This window comes from Dermacentor albipictus, unplaced genomic scaffold (genome assembly GCF_038994185.2).
Source record: "Dermacentor albipictus isolate Rhodes 1998 colony unplaced genomic scaffold, USDA_Dalb.pri_finalv2 scaffold_14, whole genome shotgun sequence".
In the NCBI taxonomy this organism is placed as follows: Eukaryota; Metazoa; Arthropoda; class Arachnida; order Ixodida; family Ixodidae; genus Dermacentor; species Dermacentor albipictus.
The window spans coordinates 7783483-7802613 of record NW_027225568.1 but is presented as its reverse complement, the minus strand read 5'-3'; positions in this window follow the sequence as shown (position 1 = coordinate 7802613).

The window sequence follows — 19131 nt, the reverse complement described above, 5'->3', positions numbered from 1 at the left end:
TTGTTCGGGCATTAGTAGACGCGAAAATAGAGCTGCAGACGAAAGACGTCGCCGTAGACAAGAGGGATATCTGCATTGTTGCTAGATTTGAAGCTTATTTTTTGTAAGGCATTATGCGGAACCAGTAATTTCTATCCTGAGCGAATGCGGCGCTTCACTCTTTGCGACCGCCTCTGCGGTTCCACAAATACCTCTTGTGGCCATGGATCCGCACAAGTGCAATTCCTCCTCCCCTGAACTCGTATAGTGCGCCAGTAGCGGGTTCTCACAGCCACGCAGTCTCTTACCACACTACTTGGAGGCATTCATGGCGCCACCGTCTATATGCAAGTTTCCTAACGGGCGTTGCATGTGCCACCGCCTTCGCAATGCCGGGATGTGGGCCTTTGTCTGAGGCATGGCTTAGCCTAGAAATCTTCAGGCAACGTTCTTATGATCCTTGCTGCGTCTTTCAATAACGTTTACTTGTGTATAACGCAAGAGCAAGACAGGAAAAGAAAAAAACGGACTATTGGATTGGTTGCACAGTGAACCCTTACCTCTGTCGTCCAACTTGAGCGGCCCACTGGTACTTTTTTATGTCTCATATGAATGTAATCCAAGCAAATGTCTTTATAATTGAATAAATATTGTTCTTGCATAGTAGTAAAGAAGCAACAGTTCTTTATGAGCTGTTTCAGTAGCCGGTACTAAAGAACAAGACTGCAACAGACCAGCTATCTTACGGCTATTTGACTACAAAGACAAAATCAAAAATCAACTGCACTTTTCATACACCGTCAAAAGCTAAAAGACTCCGGCCTATATCACTATGTCTCAGTGATGATCATCCTCGCGAAGTCCGCTTAAAAAGAAAGCATGAAGGGTGTCTTTCTGTCAATCTTATCTGTGATAAGCTGACTATTTATGTAAAATTATTTTCATGGGACATTGAAGTAGTGGGATAAAAGCAAAAGTGGCGTAATCGCATTGTGAAACTACTACGTCCTCTTGTCTTCTTAGTATAGTCAACTGCAGAAACGTAAAATAAAAGTAAAGTTGGTGAATTCGAAGGATTGATAAATAGTGTCCGTGCTGCCATCCTTATTGGCACCGATTCTTGGCTTGATCCTACAACAGCTGACTATAACGTTGTTCCCAATATTTTTAACGCATATGGCAATGACAGGTCTTCATACGGTAGTGGGGTTTTTGTGCTTGTAAGGGGATCACTTCACAGTTGCAAACGAACGGACGAACAAAAGAACGAACGAACGTTTTTCTCGCCAAGCGCTGCACTACCATATACGCCTTGATGAAGCGGACTTTTGAAAAGCCATGTGCATCGGTGGAGCGGCCGCCAACCGAAGCGGCCGCTACTCGAAGCCTCAGCTAACGACGCTCGTTCGCGTCTCTTGATCCAGATAATGCAGTAGGGGCCAGAATGGCGGCTCGAAAGAGGGAGGAGGCGCTCAGAGAACAACGTCGCACGTACGCGCCCGGCTCGCGCTCGATGCGCTGCCGCTATCTATTGGCCGCGAGATCGACCTATAGGTGGCAGCACCGTCGCCCCGTTAGTGTGGATGCGTCGCCCGTGCGGTGTGTGGAAGTGTAGGGAGCTACTGTTTTCATTTCGCGATTCTGTGCTCCGTGCCCGCAGACGACGCTTCATTTACCATCGTGAGATTTTGTTCGGTTCCGCAATGCAGCACATATTGCACAGAGCCAGGGATAAGCTTTCACTACTATCCCGTTGACGCGGCACGTCGCCGAGAATGGCTCGTCAGGCTTCGGAACGGCAAGGCGCCTTTCAAGTATGCGATGGTGTGCAGAAAGCACTTCGACGATGGTGCGTTCAAGCGTTCGCTAACGAAAAAGGATGGCGAGTAGTCCAATCTGATATCACGTTTGGGAATCCTAATCGGCTAACTGGGCATTAATGTTTGCTGCATGCGTAGTTGCTGTGTGGTTGCTGTGCGTGTGGAGATCGTTGCAGTCCGCGAACGTTCGTGTCGGCGTGGCCTGGGATACCAGTAATGAGTTGCCTGTGCTTTTATACACTTCCGCAAGTAAATTAACCGTGTGTCCACGCATGCAATTTATTTCATAAACTTCATGCGCCGCCTGCGCAGTGAATTCAAGGTTCGCGCTCAGCTGCGAGTCCGTTTAAACGACCGTCACCGAGCGTGACTAGTTGTCACGTTTTCCGTTGTCTTTCCTCAGCCACGGGAACTGTTCTCTGTGTTCAGAAGTGTAAATACGAGCACCGAAACACGGCAAGTGTGTACGCATGATCTCGTACAGATTAAACAGTGTCGTATCGCGAGCCAACAGCGGATGGTCCATTAAGCGAGGAACGAACATGCGCGAGCAAATTTATTGCTACTGCTCATATTGATATATTTTTTTCTCTCTTTTATAGGGGGGCGGAAAAAATTGAAGCCCGATGCACTGCATTCAAGCACCACTGCAAATTCAAGTGTCTGCATGCGAAAGTAATTAAAGGGATCTAATGATTATGATACAACATAAATTATACGTTGCATGCTTTATTTCAGCTTCGTGTAACGGTTGCAACTGGTTATAACTCGAAAACATTTTACAATGGTAGTAACACTCTGAAACTAACTCGCGATTTCGTAGGTCTGGCTAAAAACAAAAATTGATAAAGCAACAGAAGTTCTCTAAATTTATCGCATAACGTAAACACATCGCAAATCAGCGAGTCAGCTTAGTATGATGTAATGTAAACAAATCGCGATACGCGCCGCGACCAACTACATCCGAACAACTTGAGGCAATACTTTACCCTGCAGGGCTTGTGCAGTTCAATTCTGCTATTTTTGTCTCGTCGGTCAAATTCAGCTCGACTCGGTGTGGGTCTTTACTAAGCGCGGACGACTGCAGCACGAATGCGATAACGTGCACAGGACCGTCAGAGCAGCAGGTGGAAGCGACGGCACTACACTCAATGATGTGGCCTGCCGCAACGACTTGGTCGCCTTCGACGAGACACCTGACATCGTCCCTAACATGGTTGAGAATTGTGCTTAGAGGCAAGGGTGCTGTAAAACGGAAAAAGAACGCATGTTAACCTCACAACACGTTGAAAGGAGACGAGCGCACATGGTGTGGTCGCGTTAAGCAAATGCTTTTCGCATCAGTACACTAAAAACGTACAGCGATTTACTTTACGAATTTCCGTTACAAAAATGAAAGAATAACAGGTTGAGAGGTTACTAACCATCGAACAAACCGTCCTCGTCTACATCCATCGTGATTTGGCGAACTACGATCGCTGCACACTGCGGCTGGAGCGGCGACGGGCCACCGGCATCCACACTTAGGAGCTTCGTCACCTCGCCGCTAGGAGCCGACTCTGTTCGATCTCGAGGCGAATAGACACCCTACGCTGGTACCGATCGAAGCCCCAGCTACCTCCCATCCTTGATTGCTCATGGCAGTAGTTGTCTGTTCGTTGACCCACGAAAGCGCTGAGATATGTACATCGCGGCGTACACCAGAGTGCCACTCGACTCGCAGAAGAATGCTTCTTATTAAAATGCCTTGAAATTTATCTTCTGCTAGACAGAGCCGGACCCAAGTCATATATTTTCAGACGACTTTCTCTGAATGTACAGGTCGGCCCACTGTTAGAGGGAACATGCGAGCGCGTGGCTCATGTTAGGCTCATGCTCCTCGCTGCGCCATGTACGGGAAGCGGCGAAAACTAAACGGATGCGCGAAACGGCGCAGGGGCGGTGCATGCCACGCTTCGCCTGCTGCCCCCCCCCTCCCCATCACTATGTGTGCGCGCGGCTAGGCGACCATGCATTTTGAGCCGCGGTTGCAGTAAAAGCGATAGCCATTACGTGTCGCGTGCGCACATGGAACCCTTCTCGCACCTCGAATGACGTAATCGGAGCAAAATTTGGGCTCGCGTGGCGTTCACAGAGGCGTAGCTGGGCAGTATATATGTTTGTCAATCCTAGCGGTCGCGTTTGAGTGAGTCAGTTCAGCCGTAGTAAGCGCAATGTATCCAATTCAAACCTGTGCCCATCATGAGTTATAAGGTATACGCTTATGTAATTCGTTACATAAATTTGACGGTTGCTCAGCTATATCGCACTACAGCGTACGGTATCTAGGGTCTGGGCTGCTGAGCACGAGGCCGCGGGATCGAATCCCGGCCACAGCGGCCGCATTTCGATGGGGGCGAAATGCGAAAACACCCGTATACTTAGATTTAGGTGCACGCTAGAGAACCTCAGGCGGTCGAAATTTCCGGAGACTTCCACTATACGGCGTGCCTCATAATCAGAAAGTGGTTTTGGCACGTAAAACCTCATAATTTAATTTTTTTTACGGAGGGTCTAGACATGGCGTGATGAGATTCGGGCAGCAAAGACAGATGGGTGCCAATCCTCGCCCATCCCCCTTTAACCACGGCGGGACGTGTCCGTCTCCATAGGGAGCGCAAGCGCAGGATCCCCAAACATCTACGAGCGCGGTGGGCTCGAGCCTCGCCAGAAAGTTTCGGGCGCAACAAGCAATGGTTCTGCGACCGCAGTTGAACGTAGCCATTGAAACCAGCCCATCAGAATTTACCAGGAGCATCCAGAGTGCAGCCAACAACTCGAGTGTGTGACCACAGCCAGAGCAAATTACACGAGCGCCCGAGTACCACATGCGCTGGGAGTTGGCTACAATGCGGTTCAAGTTCGTCTTCACCAACAGCGAAGTTGGTCACCAGTATACAGTGTGTTTATTGAGCTATAGCACGATTGCGAGATCATGCCATAGAACATGCTCTTTGCCTGTACGTTATAATATAAGCACGTAAAATATTTGTAATGCGTAAAACAAATGTCAATTGCGCATTTGGTTACATCATTTCTGTACCCTACATAGTGCCCATGTACCCTCCGCAGCACGCGCAAAACTTTTCACGCACACCACTGCGATTGCGCCCGCGATTATGCCTGTCCAATTTTTGTTTGTTTGTTTGCCTCTAGGAGTGGTCCATAACTGCTATGGGGGATTTGCCAGGAAACGGATGACTTCATCGAAAAGATTAAACGAATTTCAAGAGAAGCACTGAAAAATTCAAATAGCTGAAAGAATACAGTCATATAAAACTTAAGAACTTAGCAAAGGAATCACACGTGCACCTAATGGGAAGCACACGTGCTCGAGTGAGCCGTTTTGTGATCACGTAATCTTACGCGATTGCTTTCCGGAGAGTTTCCCGCCGAGTTTTACACGTTTTTGAAATACCCGATTCTCTTGCTGATAAAAAACCAAAGGTATTGGTAATTAATAAATTGCATTTCAGGGCTTTTGCGTGCCAAAACCACGATCCGATTTTGAGGCACGCCGCAGTGGCATACTCCGGATTAATTTTGACCACCTGGGCTTCCCTTAACGTGCACCCAGAGAGCGGCAGAGGAGCCTCCTTCTATTTCGCCAAAATCAGATTGCTGCCGCCCACGACCGGTATCGAACCCAGCGCAACATGATATACATTAAGCCTCTAACTCTGCGACAGTTATGCACGTCTTCTGATATTGTGGTGGCGCGCCCCAGTATAATATCAAGTGAAAAATTATTTACATGTTTCCCGAAGCTTAAAGCCCACAAGCTGAGACTCCTACGTTTAAGTCAGGACAAAAAAGTAACACTGTCAAGAGGGAAAGAAGGCGCGTGGGACTGTGTGTTTTACTTCTCCAAGTGTCTGTTTAGTCGGCTTTGCGCTCCTTCAGTCCTCGTCGATCCTGGGAGCCGCAGCCTGCGTCCATTTTCAGCGCGGAGAGCGTGCCAGCGTTCAGCATCGTCAGGCAGGGCGTCTCCAATTTGCTTTGGTTGGCCCTCGTGAAATTTTCACCAATGCACTCGCCAGCTGAGCTTTGGATGAATGATGAAATCGTCAGCTCGTCCTGCGGTGATGGTCCATGAACCACCGAACCGTCCGCGTCGAAGTTGGAAGTCTTACTGCTGTTCTCTGCCCCACCTAAGCCTACGAATAAATCGATGTTGTCGACTACGGTCTGATTTTGGGGAGTCAGAGGGGACCACAGGCACTGTTTGACTGAAGCTGGGACATCCCTGTTACAATGCCGTGGTGGAGGGCGAAGAGAAAGGTCTATAGGACTTGAGCTCCTGCAATGTCTGAGCAGAAGTGGTAAGCTGGAGTGATGGACCCTTCTCTGTCGAACACGACGTCTACTATACTGCATTGGAGCCACCGTCGACTGAGCTCCTGGAGTCGTCGCTGTCCACAAGCGCTTACGAACTATGTTAAGGCTCTGCCTGTTGCAACGGCTGCGAACTTGATCTCCACTGTGTCCGTGGGTGTCACTGACCTGACTCAACGTAAGTATTTCCTGACGTTCGTACGACAGAGCGTCGTGCAGATGCGCCATATCGAGCTTCAAATGGAAGCGAGATTGAACTTGAGGTCCTTTACGTCGCGTTCGAGCGCCGCTTCGGCGCGCTGCAACTTCCACATCAGGGCGATCAATTGAATTCGCATTTGCTGAACCTGCGTCGTGTCCTTAGTCTCACCAGCGGCGAGGGCCTCCTCGGTTGCTCGAAGCTGCTGTGCCATATTCTGCGAGTGCTTGATGACCGTGGAGAATACGGTCAGCGGTTCCCTGGCCGCCAGTACAACCTGCGGTGCTGGTTGGCTGCCCGAGCGGGCGGTTGTCGGCATCACCATTGCGGACTCCATCGCGGAATTCTGACAACGAGCCGGCGATTGCCTGGTAAAAGATGACGCACTATTCGGCATCGAGCGAGACGCCAACGGCTTCCGGCCGCTCATGACGCCAGCCTTTGCACGATATTCGCTGCACGCCATGTCTAGCTCCCGGCACGAGTTGGCGAAGATGTTGATCCTGATGCAAGATATTCACCCAGTGAAAGGAAATGGCTGATAATCGGGAGTCAAAGCATACAAATTACTTTTAAGTTTTCCGAGGAGAGGGAAAGAAAATATGTGCCAGTAATCCAAGAACAAAATATAATTAAGAAGACAGACTAATCTAATCTAATTTACCAGATACATAATTATTAAAGGATGAGATAATTAAGGCCGGTGCGAAAAGAATTCGAAGTATAAAAAAAAACTGAACTTAAAAATAATTCCTGCGGTTTTACGTGCCAAAACTACGATCCGATTTTGAGGTACGCCGTAGTTGAATTTTGACTACCCGAGGCGCGTTCGTTCGGTTAAGGCCGATCCACACGACGGACCAAATTGCTCTTTTTCGACCGCGGTCCGCGCATCAAGTGATAGGACGTTACCAGTTCGTGCGTACCGCCGTTGGCCTGCGCAAGACCGCGGCCCTTGCGGTCCAACAAATCACCGAGGCTTTTCCCGCTTCAGTTTTGGCGGCGGACCGCATGCAAACCGGAGCGATTTTGGCGTAGCCAACGAATGTTGTCCGGCAACAGAGTGTCTTCAGCTAAACGCAATCTAGTTCACGGCTCAGCAAAAGCCAGTCAAGCCAGTCGTTTCATGTCCACCGTTCCGCCTACACGTGCGTGCAGCAGATAATTTTTTAGACACTGTGTCCTCTTCAAGTGATCAGGAGGCTTTATTTTGTATCCCTCGAGGAGCAGTTCCCGGCTTTGTAGGATTGGAGCCGGAATGATAACAATGATAACACTCTGGCCGAGAGTGTAGCTGGTTCGTCTGCTCTGCCGTCTGCTATGGCGGTCCGCCATGTGGATGTGCTCTGCGCCGGACCGGACCGCAGGTGGCCGTGACGTCGCATCACGTCATCGGTAGGCCCGCAGACTTGGTCCGTCATGTGGATCGCTTTTTAGTAGCAGAAATCTTCGCGTGTGTGCTTGCTGCATACCCGAGTTGTAGCCGATGGCTGTCTGCCGGTTCTAAGTTTCGCCAACCGAGCTTCACGCAGCTCCTTGTCCTGCGGCTACGTGTGAATAAGGCTGACACCGGGCTCCGTTGCGTACGCCCGGCACTGCGGCACCGAGCAGTAGCCTGCCATGCTGCACGCCTCCAAAGGCAGCCGCTACCTATTAGAGTACTTTCATATGTTGTCAAGCAGATACCCATGGCGGGAAAGCCTCACCACTTAATCAGAAGCGTGGCGCAAGTGGGACATTAAACTTTCGTTTTCAGCTCACTTCGGCGCTTCCGAAGCAGCCGACGCGGCCGCTGTGTTCACGTGATCCCTCATGCCACGTCACGCCGACGGTGGCGCCAGCTTTTCCAGTGATGGAGCTCGCCCCCAATAGCGTTGTGCGCGCCAGAAGTATATCCGCTTGCGCCACGCAATACCACGCAAGCGCCGGCGCTGCCATCTCTTGTTCACTTCGCTGGTTACTCGCACTGTGGGAGGAAACTTCAAGGCACCACCTTGCGTACATTCCTTTTTTATAAATTAAAGAGACGCCGTTGTCATAACTTTTGATTGTGCGAAAAGGCATTAATCTTGATTACAATACAAACGCAGCAGTGAAAAGCGGACAACGTTGCAGAAAGTTTGCTATGTCCAACCAATATTATTTCGTATTAGTGCGTTCTCTTAACAAATGATGGCCCATCATCATCATCATCATCATCAACCTGGTTACGCCCACTGCAGGGCAAAGGCCTCTCCCATACTTCTCCAACAACCCCGGTCATGTACCAATTGTGGCCATGCCGTCCCTGCAAACTTCTCAATCTCATCCGCCCACCTAACTTTCTGCCGCCCCCTGCTATACGCTTCCCTTCCCTTGGGATCCAGTGCGTAACCCTTAATGACCATCGGTTATCTTCCCTGCTCATTACATGTCCTGCCCATGCCCATTTCTTTTTCTTGATTTCAACTAAGATGTCATTAACTCGAATTTGTTCCCTCACCCAATCTGCTCTTTTCTTATCCCTTAACGTTACACCTATCATTCTTCTTTCCATAGCTCGTTGCGTCGTCCTCAATTTGAGTAGAACCCTTTTCGTAAGCCTCCAGGTTTCTGCCCCGTAGGTGAGTACCGGTAAGACACAGCTATTACATACTTTTCTCTTGAGGGATAATGGCAACCTGCTGTTCATGATGTGAGAAAGCCTGCCAAACGCACCTCAGCCCATTCTTATTCTTCTGATTATTTCCGTCTCATGATCCGGATCCACCGTCACTACCTGCCCTAAGTAGACGTATTCCCTTACGACTTCCAGCGCCTCACTGCCTATTGTAAATTGCTGTTCTCTTCCGAGACTGTTAAACATTACTTTAGTTTTCTGCAGATTAATTTTTAGACCCACTTTTCTGCTTTGGCTCTCCAGGTCAGTGAGCATGTATTGCAATTGGTCCCCTGAGTTACTAAGCAAGGCAATATCATCAGCGAATCGCAAGTTACTAAGGTATTCTCCATGAACTTTTATCCACAATTCTTCCCAATCCAGGTCTCTGAATACCTCCTGTTAACACGCTGTGAATAGCATTGGAGAGATCGTATCTCCCTGCCTGACGCCTTTCTTTATTGGGATTTTGTTGCTTGCTTTATGGAGGGCTACGGTGGCTGTGGAGCCGCTATAGATATCTTTCAGTATTTTTACATACGGCTCGTCTACACCCTGATTCCGTAATGCCTCCATGACTGCTGAGGTTTCGACAGAATCAAACGCTTTCTCGTAATGATGGCCAGATTAACACAAATGCCAACACTGCCCGAGAGCGATGCAAATACTACGAGCACGCGTTATGAACAAAAGATTTTCATGGCGCCAAAAGACGGGGAAAATGTGGCGATACGCATTCCTCTCCGCTGCCATTGCATATGGCTGATCCTTAGCATAATTCGCGCGGCGCACCAAAAATTACGGCGGAAAATCTCAGCAATGGCGGCCCAGCTTAACGTTCCGCATCGTCAAAATGACGTTTACGAAGGAAGGAAGGAAATCAACTTTATTCGAGGTCCTGCACGCCACGAGAGCTTTGGGTTTACGAAACAGCCCTTCCTGTGACGCTCCTCACGGGATAATCCCTCAGCCAATCAGCAAGCTGGCATGGCGCATATCTTGGATCGCCACCACCTATTCGCGAAATTGCAGATGCATTGCACTGGCTTCTGTACGCTACCGCTCACATTCTTTTTGAAGCGCTAACGTCGCAATATAGCTGCCAAAGACCAAAGAAATGTATTAGTCGATAAAACTTGCAGCTCGACGTCACGTTTCATCATCTTGATGGAAATGCAAAATTAGATTTTGCAAAACTTCTGTTTCCCGGCACAAATTTCAAGGCACGTGAGGTCTCCACAGCCAATCAGAGAGTCAACATGGCGGATAATGGCGGCCGTGCAGCCGCCATGCGTGTCCAGGGCCGAATCTTATAACAGTTCGGAATACGAACCGTTCGCTTCGCCGCTCACGTCACTTAATGTGCTATTCCCAAGCCGGAGCGAAGAACTCGCTCCCCAACTCTGGGCCGTCCAGCAGGTCTACGACGCCGCCAGGAAACTCAACCTCCCGCTTCCGTAGTGGGAGACGCTCACTCCATGAGAGCCCAAAGCTCTCGTGGCCTGCGCACGACCTGAATAAAGTTGATTTCCTTCCTTCCTTCCCAAGCCGGTGTTGGAAGAAGGGGAGGATGCGACCAATAGATAAGAGGGTACGACTAGGGTGCCTCGGTACGGCCTCTGAAGTGTACGTCATTATATGACGAGCTAGTCGAAGAATTGCAGACTGTGTCTGCTTGCTAAATAAATGTAAAATACGTAAATACATGTAAAATGTGTAAATATATGGTTTCTGTGTAGGCCTAAAAATAACATATTTTGTTTTACTTGCCTTTAATTCAAGTTTGTTTTCATGGAGCCACAGTTCTCCATTCCTTAAATAATTGGTCAAAGTAACTTGGAGAATGCTCATTGACTCAGCACCAGAAAAGGCACTAGTGTCATCTGCATACATGACTAGTTTTTCTGAGTAAGGAATGTTACATATGCCATTAATATAAAGTATAAATAAAAGGGTCCTAAGATTGAACCTCGCGGAACGCCTTGCTTAAGTTCAGTTTCTCCTGACATTAAGCTTCCCACTTTAACATATTGTTTTCTGCCAGATGAGTAATTTTTAATAAGTTCAAGAGCAGCACCGCGTATTGCGCAGTTGAATCATTTTTATGCTAAAATACCATGTTTTATGCTGTCGAAAGCATTTCTCAGATCAAGAAACAATCCAACTGTATATAGTCTTTTCTTATATTGTTTGGTATCTCTTCTTTTACGTTTAATAGGGCTAATTCAGGGGATTTACGTTTCGGGAACCTGTGTTGAGCATTGTTTATTACATTATACTTACTAAGAAAATTTTTTAGTCTGCAATTTATGGCAGACTTCGTTATACCTTCGATAGAACAGGCTAGACAGAGATTGGCCTGTAATTCGAAATGTGATTTAGAGCACCGCCTTGTGCACAGGGCATACACGCGCAAGCATAAGATCGGAGGGAAAAGACCAGAAACGAACATACAATTAATTATATGAGCCAAGGGCTCTGAGATGAGATCCGCAAGATACTTCATAGGCACAGAGCTTAATTCATCAGCACCTGTTGCGACATTGTTGCATGGTCGATTTATCGAGCTTAATACCTCAAGAAGTATCACTGGGGCTAAAGAAATTGTGTTAGGCTGTCTCGCTCTACGGGAGATTCTTTCCTGCGTACTCTGTTCGGAAGGCGGCAAATAGACACCGAAGTGGGCAAAATATTCGTTCAAAGCCGTTATAGCTACATCATCGCTCAGGTCTTGTGAGAAGACTTTGACGTTGATACGCGTTTTGTTTTCCGCAATTTGTCCCAGATTATCCGCTGCATTCCCCATTTTGCGAGGATCATTATAAATCTTGGCGAATAGGCATTCATAATAAATCTTCTTAGTTTTTTGTGGGCCGGCATTTAGTTTTTTTTTTGCGATACGTTTTGAATTCTTTTAGAGCCGCTAGCTGACGTGTTTGAACAAATTTATGATACATTTGTTTTTTATTTTGATTCTTTTGTGAAGGCCCGTGCTGATCCATGGCCTTAGAATTTTCTTTTTGTTTAATCTGTGCCATACCATGCGAAAATTGCTGTCATACTATGTATTCAGATAAGCGAAAGAAAACGCTATATGGGCGATCCGAATCCTGTTCTGCGTAAAAAAAAAAAAAAAGACTCGTTCGTAAGCGCTATTTCCGGGCAAAATTCTTCAAGTGTGAGCTGGTTTATGACCCGATACGTTGTTTTGTCGGTGTAATTAGGTTTATTAAGTGTAATAGAGAAAAGAGCGAAAACAGGTAAGTGCTCACTATAAGATCAAGGGAGAATAGGCCTGAAGCAATCTTATTTGTTGGTACGTTTGTCCGTTGCTACAGAATGCTAAGCTCGCCCATATGTCGCTGGAACTGGTTTTCCCGCACGAGAAAACACGAGCTGCCGAAGTTTGTTCAAGTCAAAATGCTATGAGCAAGCAAAAAGTTATCTCTGCGCCACTGCAGTTTTTGAAGACAAGCCCTTCTTTGGCGACTTCACACGTGTTTCGCGTACGTGAAACTGAGAATCTGCCGTGCCTCTTGGTCGAAAAACAAGCCTATCATGCCTCCACAGCGTCGTAGCAAGTCGCGAAAGGTATCAAAACGCACACCTATACAAGGCAAGAAGCGACAATTAGTCGCAGAGCATCTAAAGCTGATGGTAAAAGTGTAATTAGTGCCAATATAGTTAAATATTCCCCATATTGGACCACAGACTGCACCATCCCGCCGTGGTTGCTTAGCTGCTATGGTGTTGGACTGCTAAGCACGAGGTCACGGAATCTAATCCCTGCCACATCGGTGACATTTCAATGGGGGCGAAAACATCAGTGTACTTTGTTTTGGTGTGCGTTAAAGAACCCCAGGCGGTTCAGATTTGCCGAGTCCCACGCTACGGCATGTCTCATAATCAAATCGTGGTTTTGGCGCTTAAAACTCCGAGATTTAATTTGTTTTCCCTGTGGGATGTGCCGACTTGGCTGCTTGGTTAAAAAAGCAAGGTGCGTCGACCAAAGTCGACGCAAAAAAAACAAGAAAAAACAAAGTAGACGTCAACGTAAATGTCCTTGAAAAGTAAATTAAATGCTTCACAGGAATAAAAGAAATAAAGGGTCTGGAAATAAATGTAAGGTTTCACAATAGAACGAAGAAAGCATCGCAAATAATGCAAGAATATTATGCAATTATGCAATATTGCATCATACTTCTCCCCCCCCCCCCTATTTCAGTACATATAGATGTATACGTATACCATGTATTACGTCGACCTTGCTTTCTTTCAATGGTTTACACGCCTTTTAAAAAGTTGAGGCCTCCTATTGCATATAGAAGTGCGCCGGACACACTGACCGCGTCTATAGTCCTGTACGTTCTACTGTGTTTGTGGAATGTCCACTATCTTCCTCTTTCTATTCGGCCTTTGAATTGCCCCCAAGTAGTGTAGCAAGCCGGAAGCTCGTCTGGTTGACTTCCTTGGCCTTCTTCTGCTTGCAGCCTTTTCCTCTGAAATTTTGTATTAGTTCCAAAAACATATTACCAAGCGGCCGTTTAGACGCATTCAGCGTCAATGCGTAGCTGAGCCGGTCCGATAGCAAGCGTCACGCCACGGCCACATGCCGCCTGCGTACGTTTACTCTGGTAAATAGCTGTTAGTCACGGGCTTTCTTTCTTTCACTCTTTTTTTTTTTACATGGGACGGTGTTTTATATTCCTGCATGTAAAGCCGATGAAAATGTTTCGTAAAGTGTATTTGCTGCTCGACGTCGAATAACTGACAGTGAATAGAATTCTGGGGTTTTACGCGCCGAAAGCGCGATTTGATTATGAGGGACGCCGTAGTTGCGAACTCCGGATCAATTTTGACCCCCAGGGGCTCTTTGACGTGCCCTCAAGGCACGGGCCTTTTCGCAGTTCGCCCCCATCGCGGCCGCTGCTGCCGGGATTTCTTCCGGTGACCTCGTGCTTAGCAGCGCAGCGCCATAGCTGCTAAGCCACTGCGGCGAGTAACTGACAGTGAACTCGATTGAGTTGACTGTCAGCCATTCGAGAGCAGAAACGCGGCATTAGGAATAACTTGCACGTGTACTTCTTGCACAGCGTAGGCATTTATTGCGATGCCTTTTCCTACTGCCCCGAACAGCACAGTGCAGGACAGAGCATTTTGTGCATGCGCACTTCACTGAAATTAGCATTGCAACAGAGTCGGACGCGCAAGACTGTGTGAGGCAGACCAGTGGCCTTCTGCGGCAAAGCCCGCGGTGGAAGGGGGCAGTTAGCAGCAACGCATTTGTGCTTAAATTTAGTTGTACGTTGAAGAACCCCAGAGGGTGATAGTTATTCATCAGTCGTCACATTACGGCATCTCCCATTCCGCAGTGTTGCTTTCGGCCGTTAAATTTAATAAATTCAATCAATCACCCAGAAATGACATGTAAATACGTCCTATATGTATAGCTGCGTACTGATCAAGCTTCTCCCAGTAGGATGATGATGATTTTAACACGAAAGTATTTTATGCCAGGTCCCGCTGTAAATCGGTCCCGCATACGTACGTCACGAAATCATCATCATGCAAATCCGCAATATGGCGCTACTTTGCCGTTTTGTGCCTACTTAATGGTTGGGAAAGCAGGCATAAAAGCGCTTCTTTATGCAGGACTTGTTCACCGAGAATATTTAGGCGTCATTCCTTTATCACTGATCAATTTCGTAGACAGCGAGGTCGCAAGCCTGGACACCTATAAGAACTTAGTAAAGATGGTAGTACTTGGAAGTTTCTTGCGGTGCAACGCTGTCGGCGTCTACGGTTGACACGGCGCTCGCGCCACTTTCGTCGTTGTGCTCACTTTTGAACATCGGCATGGGCGCTCGCGCGTGATGCCGCCGGAGCCCTAACGATGCAGTTTCTCCATATACACGCTCACTATCAGGTGGGATGCACCTATGACTCCTGGAAGCCGCGGGGGTGCCGTTTGCGCAGCGCAGCAGCCCGGGACTCGCGTACTTGCTATGGCAGTAATTGGTTCACTCTTCGATCAAAACTGTACCTACTGAAAGAATGTGCTCATTTAGAACTTGTATTTGCCAATGTGCAGCGAAGCTGGTAGTCGTTCTTAGAATGCTCGTTTCACTTTGGTGTTAAGAACAATTCCTTTGCAATAAGGATCAACATTTTGTTTTTGCATCCCCATATATCGCAGCATGAAAGAGCATACCAAGTGTGCTTGTTCATCACCAAGTGTTATTGTCCATCAACTGCTATTTGTTACTCTGAAATGCTGATGTCTTGACTCATCTGCACCAACTTTTTTCTAGATTATTTTCCATTGTGAACACCAAACACTGCGAAATGATCAGCTTTTAGCACAAATGCTCATGTGAGAATGCCACCGTTGTCAGTCCACTCACTAGAAAGCAGGTTTACTAAAGTGCGTGTGCCTACAGCATATTTAGTAGATTAGAAAAATGCGGGGTTAAGCACCATGAAACCCGAGAACGGTTTATGAGGAATGCGGTACTGCTGGGTTTCATTTCTCTCATCTGGCGTTCTTTAACGTACACCTAAATATAAGTAGAGCTAGAGCGTTATTGCATTCTACCCATCTAAGGACGCTCCCGTCGCGAACGGAAATCAAACCACCGCGGTGGAGAGAGAGAGAGGAAATAATTATTTACAGAAAGGCAGATTGGTTGGCCTTAGCTACAGCGTACTTTGGCCTGCTATACTCTACACTGGGGAAACGGGACGGGGCGGAAAAGGAGTGATGAATGATCACGACGGTGATAGGCAAAAAAGGTGCGTATGCACAGGTCCTTTACGTTGCAACATCTCTAAAACCATGCGTCTAGCCTCATATTGACGTGTGCGATTTAAAAGACAAATTTCTGTCGTTCTTGCGCGTACGCGGTACAAATGCAAAATGTGCGAGCAAGGGTTTCCTGCACCTGACAGTGTTCATAATTTGGGCTAGTGTCACTGCAACATATGAGGTGTGTATAGCTACTGATGAATGCGACACCCAAGTGAATCCCGTGCACCATACTTGTTTGGCTTCTTTTGAGCTTGTGAGACACGCAAAATTTCATTCCTGGGTCCAACTTATGCAATCCCCTCTGTCCTCGATGCGGTTGGACCCAATGCTCCTGTGTACAGTTGCGTAATACGCAACGAAGTAGGGCATCTGTGTCTTTTCGTGTAAACAAAATGGGTAGTTCAGAAGCATGATTTAAAGCCGTTTTTGCTTCAGCGTCTTCCTGTTCATTACCCGCCGTGGTTGCTCAGTGGCTATGGTGTTGGGCTGCTGAGCACGAGGTCGCGGGATCGAATCCCGGCCACGGCGGCCGCATTTCGACGGGGGCGAAATGCGAAAACACCCGTGTGCTTAGATTTAGGTGCACGTTAAAGAACCCCAGGTGGTCAAAATTTCCGGAGTCCTCCACTACGGCGTGCCTCATAATCAGAAAGTGGTTTTGGCACGTAAAACCCCAAATATTATTATTATTATTATTATTCCTGTTCATTCCCGATCACAGGTATTCACTGAAGGATGAGGTTGCAGTCATTTTTATTAGCGAGGTCGAGAACCTTTGTGATTTCTAAAGCTAAGGCGTAATGCGGGCTACGTTTCTGGACCCACTCAATGATTTCAAGAGTGGTCTTAGTATATACAGGATGTTTCAGCAAACACTTTCAAAAATTTTTAAAGGTTGCCTGTGGCAGATAGCACGATTCCCGTTCATGAGCTGGTGTACTTGAGGAGGCGCACAGTACTTGCGCAAAAAATTGAAATGCATAATCGACGAATTAATAAAAAATCACTAATTCACTTTTTACTTATTACCTTATGGCCCATATTGCAATTTACGAATTCTAGTCGTGGAGTTCGCAAGGCAGATCCATTTGGAACGCATTCTCAGGCTGACATCAGTTTCGAGATTTTAATTCCCGCCCTTTGCGGAGAAATGCAATGGCGTTCCAGTTACTTGTGTGCTTGAATACATAAAACGACGTTTTATGCATTTCAATGGATTCACCTTGCGAACTTTACGCCTATAATATGTGCATTGCAAAAAGGGTCATAAGGCAATTCGTTAAAACGTAAATTAATAATTTTTGTTAATTAGTTGACTATGTATGTCAATTTCTTGCGCAATTAACGTTCGCCTCTTCGAGTAGACCAGCTCGTGAACTGGAATTGTGCTATCTGCCACCGGAAAGCTTTAAAAATTTTTGAACGTGTTCGCTGAAACACCTCGTATAATTGAAATGGGATATCGCAAGCAGCAGAACGAGTGAGTGGCTTGTTTCCACATGGTCGATCTTGTCACATATAAGGCGCAAGTTAAATTGATCTTAGATGAGAATATACACGCAAACCGTTTACTGTCTATGCATGCGTCTCTTCTTAAGAGGAAGCTTTAGCTTGGGCCCAACTCCGACGCGGCCTATTCAAATACATGTAAAACGCAAAAAAAAAACAATTTTTTTAGATAACCCCTGGACCAATTTTAATGAAATTTGTCGCATTCGAGAGAGGAAGTTAAATTTTAGTGACTGTTTGCAGCGAAATTTCGATTTAGCGCCCGAATTTGGTTAAAATAATTTTCAAAAATTCGTAAGTTCGAAAAACATAGAAGCACAAAGTTCACAAATTAATAGCTCTGCATCACGAACGGATATCACGATTCCGTAATTAGCATCCGTTAAATCATTTAAAGCAGACAAATTCCATATGGATGTATATTACGTGCATTTGTGACGTTGTGTACAAGGGTTCTGCAAAAGCTGTATATATACATATCACTAAATTTTTTTAGATTCATGTGTAACATATCAATTTTGTCCGCTTTAGATGTACTATGAGATGAGATTCACATAATTGTGATATAGTTTTTCATTGGTGAGTTACCAAGTTGTAAACTTGATACTTTCTTTTTCTGAAAATTTTCCATTTTTGCCGATTTTTAGCAAAAAATTGACAGTATAAATGAAAAATTTGAAATTAGCAGTCACTATATTTAAGTTTTTCTTTTAAATGCAAGAAATCTCGTCAAGTTTGGTGCAGTGGTTGCCGAGAAAAACGAATTCTTCTTTTACATGTATTTCGATAGGAGCACCCGAGCTAAAGCGTCCTGTTAATTCGAGCGCTGAATTCTTGTATTTTTTAGATATCAATTATTCGTCTACCAGTGCTCTTTTTCTTGTTTTCTTTCTCCCTTGTCGCCCCTTTATTCTCTTCTTCCACTGCCGGCTAGCATACAGAATAACTATATAGAGTTAGCCTACCTGTTTTTCCCTGCTTTTCTCTCACTCTTGTCAGAATGTTGTCACGGCAAGTGATTGGCCAATCCAACGCCCGGCTCCAAAAAAGAGAAAACGGCCTTCGCACGAAGCAGTGACCGCGAGCTTTCCACACTGGTTCTAGAGCAGATGGAGGGAGGGCAAGATAAAAACACTATCATTTCTATTTCAATTGCGGTTGTTGCTCGTTTTGTTCATCTGACATATAACGGGCATTTTAGTGTATCAGTTAGCAAAGGAGAGACACCGAGTTGTTGCGTCACATTCTGCAGAATACTCTCGCCAGCATTACGTGATAGACGAAATCCTGGCGGTTCGAAGGCGGCGCTCCCTGTAGTGTAGCGCTGCTGCCGAGACCACAGAGGCTTTCTCTCCAATTTCGAGCGGACGGCACCAAGCGATGGCAGCAAGCCAGGGAACATCACCGGCTCCCACCATCGATGCGAGAAAGTATTACAGGTGATCGTGCACGCCCGAAGTTTCGGAGCCGTTCACGGGCCTGCTACTAGGGGACCTTCCGGCGTGGCTTCAAGGTAGCTAGGCTTTTACGGAACGGTCCTGGATTGTTTTCGCTTGGGCCCGACCAATAAAACCACGCATTCGACTACCCTGCTCTGTTGAGGGAGTTCACAATCGAGAATGGCCGAGTGCTTTACCAGAACCGCTTCCTGCGAAGCGAAGCGTACGTACGCAACCGCAGGGTAAACAGAATCGTCGTTTCAGAGTTCGGAACCGTGGTGCATCCTGACCCTTGTGCCACCGTATTCGAGCAGCTGGCGTCGTACTTCTATCCGAACTTGTCCGACAACGCTCAGCTGAACGTA